We start from the raw sequence: 3,868 nt of genomic DNA on the forward strand, positions 1-3,868 counted from the left end.
AAAAAAGCTACCTGAGAAACAAATGAAAATAAAACCAAACAGAAAAACAGATCAATAATAGGAATTCATGCTCTTTTTTGTCCATGGATGGACAACATCTTTATTTTCCTTGCTTCTTTTGAAGAGGAAAGAGAATTAAAAAAAAAAAAAAAAAAAACTGAGGCAATTTACACGCAGACAACTTGAATGGGAAAACGTCTTTCTGAAGTGAGAAAATTAAATTTGAATTCAAAGTTTGGAGATGGTTCCTGGAAAGGAGTTGGTGGAGGGGAACAAGGAAAGACAGGATTGAGACCTAAGTGAGTTCTCGGTGGGGTCAGCCCTCTCTCTGTGAGCACAAGCAGGAGGCTTTTCATGTAGGGGTGGCTGCGAGTCTGGAAGCAGAGCCTAGGCTGGGCTGAAGGGTAAAACATCACTGAGCTGTGAGTTCCACCATGGCTGATGTTAAAAAGGAACAAAAAGAAAGACCTCAGGGATTCCCTGCTGTCACGGGGTAAGATCAGGCAGACCAAGCCAAGCAGGGAAGAAAAAAACGTTAGGATTTGGTAAGTGTATCCTCAACCTTCACCTTGAAATGAGAAAAGTCTAACCAAGTTCTTGGGGAAGAATCTAGGTGGATAAGCATCAGGGTGGAGTTAGTCTCCCTGCTTCATCTCTTGGCTTCCCCACTTACTAGGTGTGTGACCTCTACCAAGGTACTTAACTTCTCCAAACCCATTTTCCTCATCAGTTTCCCTATTAACAGTATACCTCGTGGGGTTGTCAGGACAATTAAATGAGATAACATATACAAGTACCTAGCACAGTGCCTTGCAAAAATGTTCACCCAGTAACTGTCCTCATCGGTAGCAGCAGTGATTCATGTACGGTGGTGGATTTAGAGTGATCTGTTTCTCAAACTGAGGCCCCGAGACCACATGCACCAGAATTACCTGGAGTGTTTGTTAAAAATCAGATTCCTGTTGCCCCACCCAGAACTACTGACTTGGAATCTTTAAGAATGGGCTCTCATTGCTGGAAAGGTCTTCAATTCTAACAAGCTTCTCAGGCTAATCTTGCGTACACTACACTTTGAGAATCTCTAGACTGAAGCAACTCCAGAGGCTACTTGAAAGCTAGTGCTTTCATCAGAAAGACAGGGCAGAGGAAGGCACTTGGATAAAATGAGATGTCCCCACAAGTTGTTGGGTGGTGTGTGGGGAGTATGTGTGGTGGGCATTTGTGTGTAAACAACGTGTAATTTCAGGAGAGAAGGGTTGGAGGTTGATGATAACAATAACTATGATAACTGACTTATCAGGCACTTATTCTGTGCCAGACACCTGTGTTAAATGTTTTACAATGCGAGTTCACTTAATTTTTAACGTGAATAAAACAACTCATTCTCTTCCTTTGTGTCAAGACATGCTATGATCTCATATTCAGCTAACCGTATTTGTGAGACACCTGGCTGCTATTGCCACAAGACCATGACCAGGTGCCCTGCCTCCCCAGTAGCAATTTACCCTAATTGCAGCTAAAGAAAAAAAAAATTGCAGCTAAGTGGCTACAAATTATTAAAATAGCTTCCGGAGATGTCCAGCTAAGGTGTTGGATGGATGGACTGACTGTTGGACTTTGAAGTCACCCAGGATGATGACAGGACTTAGGAAAGGAAGGCAGTAACAGGCCAGTTGCCAAAGCCTTCAGTCAGGCCTGAAGATGACAGAGAGGAGGAGGGCAAGAGAGGGGTACACTTGGCTGACGTAGGGGGCTTTATGTGGGGGTAGAAAAACAATGGCGCTAATGCATTGTTGGGGAGTGAGGAAACTAAAGCCCACCACCATCTTGGAGCTACGTGGGGAGTCAGAGAATGAGCTTCCCCACTCGAGAGGGCTGAGAGGGAAGCAGAGTCCCCAGAGAGACAGATTTCAATTAAGGTAGGAATTTGAAAGCAGCAGTCTATCGACAGCTTACGGATTTATGTAAGCCTTTGTTTCCAGAAGATAAGGGCTCTGCAGGACCCAGAAGGTGTTTGGGTCGGGGGCGGGGAGAAAGCACAGAGCAGGGTCTGGACGAGAGTATCACAGAGAAGCAATGACCTGAGGACTGTAACTGAGATGACTGGAGGCTGGTGGGATTGAAGGCATCACAGTTGCAAGCAGTTCTCAGCCGAGCATGGCCTCACTGGAGATGCCCAGGTAGAGTGGAGGCCCAGAGGCACCAGCAGCCACACTTCCTTTGTAGGTGCTGTGAACCCAAGAACAGATCCCAGTTGGCTAAAGCCTCTTCTATACAGGCAGTCCCCAGGTTATGGACGCCATCCGTTCCTAAGTGTGTCCTGTGTCGATTTGTAGGTAAGTCAGAACAGGTCCATTTGGCTCTTATTTAGCCTTGCTGCACTGCAAGAAAAGGCTCAAAGCCTTTCCAACGATGTACAAAAGCTGCAGCTGCAGCAAGTGAAGGTGATTGTGATGAGGAATTTGTTGTGAGTAGGGGTTGGTTCAGTAGCTTCAAAGTGAGGGCAAATTTACATTTTTTTTTTTAAAGGGGAAGTACTAGTTGCCCCTAAGTCAGACGTTTGTAACCCGGGGACTTAATATAATTGTTGCAAGCAGAGGCCCCCTGTGAGTGGAGACCTCAAATGTGGACACTGACACTATTGTAGGAACAGGTCCTGGTGGCGGGAGCCTTTGTCATTAAGTTCTCCATTTCCTATCTTGGTGATCAGCACCTTCACTCCATCAGTCACCCAGGCCAGGATCCTGGGGAACGTTGGTCAGGTCGCAGTCCTCATGTGTGACTCCACTGCCTTAATATCCCAGGAAGGAGCCCTGGTGGTGCAATGGTTAAGCACTTATCAAAGCTGCTTATCAAAAAGGTTGATGGTTCAAACCTACCCAAGGACTCTGAGGGAGAAAGATCTGGTGATCTGCTCCTGTAAATATTATAGCCCAGAAAACCCTACGGGGCAGTTCTACTGTGTCACATGAAGTCACTACAAAAATCTACTCAATGGCACCTAACAACAACACTATCTCTGGAACCTGTCCACCTCTCATCATCCTATTACAACTTTGCTTCAGGCCCTTATCGCTTCTCTCCTGGATACTGCAGCAGCCTCCTAAATGTTCTCCCTATTCTTGCCCCCCTCCAATCCATTCCCTCAGTGGTCCTTTTAAGTGCAGCTGTGAGCATGTTGTTCCTTTGCTTACAACGCTTCAGTGCTCTTAAGATACCGTAGACTTCTAAATATGGTTCAAAGATCTATACACTCTGGGCTGGACTAGCCTCTCTAGACTTACCAGGTAGTTCTTAACTAACTCTAGGATCCCATCATATAGTACCATCTCGGTTTCCCAAAATGATATTATGATTCCCTCTTCTCTCTCATCTCTCTCTCATGCACACACACATACACACACACACACACCTCTTTGGGTCTTTGCACAAGCTCCTTTCAGGGCTGAAAATGTCCCTTGTCCTATTCCACCTGGCTTACATATACACATCCTTCAGAATTCAGCCCAGATATTATGTCTTCCCCAACTATTTCCTCTCCTCTGCCCTCCTCGTCCCAGTAAGGGTGAGATGTTTCTCCTTAGTCCTCTTACCGTACTTTCTATTTAACGTTATCAAAGCTCTTATCTCATTATGTCAACAGGTATATATGTGTGATTGTTAAGGTTGTATGATCACCTCCATGATGGGATCTGCTGTGAGTAGCCAATCAGTTGAAAGGGAGTTTCCTTGGGTGTGTGGCTTGCATCCAAAATATGTGGACTTTCTGGCAAAGCTTGTTGGCTTTCGCTCTGCTCTGGATCCTACATTCAGCTTGTCTGCATCTGACCTACAGTTCTTAGGACTTGAGCCAACAGCCTGCCTGTCT

The sequence above is a fragment of the Elephas maximus genome, chromosome 3, assembly GCF_024166365.1.
Source record: "Elephas maximus indicus isolate mEleMax1 chromosome 3, mEleMax1 primary haplotype, whole genome shotgun sequence".
Classification (NCBI taxonomy): Eukaryota; Metazoa; Chordata; class Mammalia; order Proboscidea; family Elephantidae; genus Elephas; species Elephas maximus.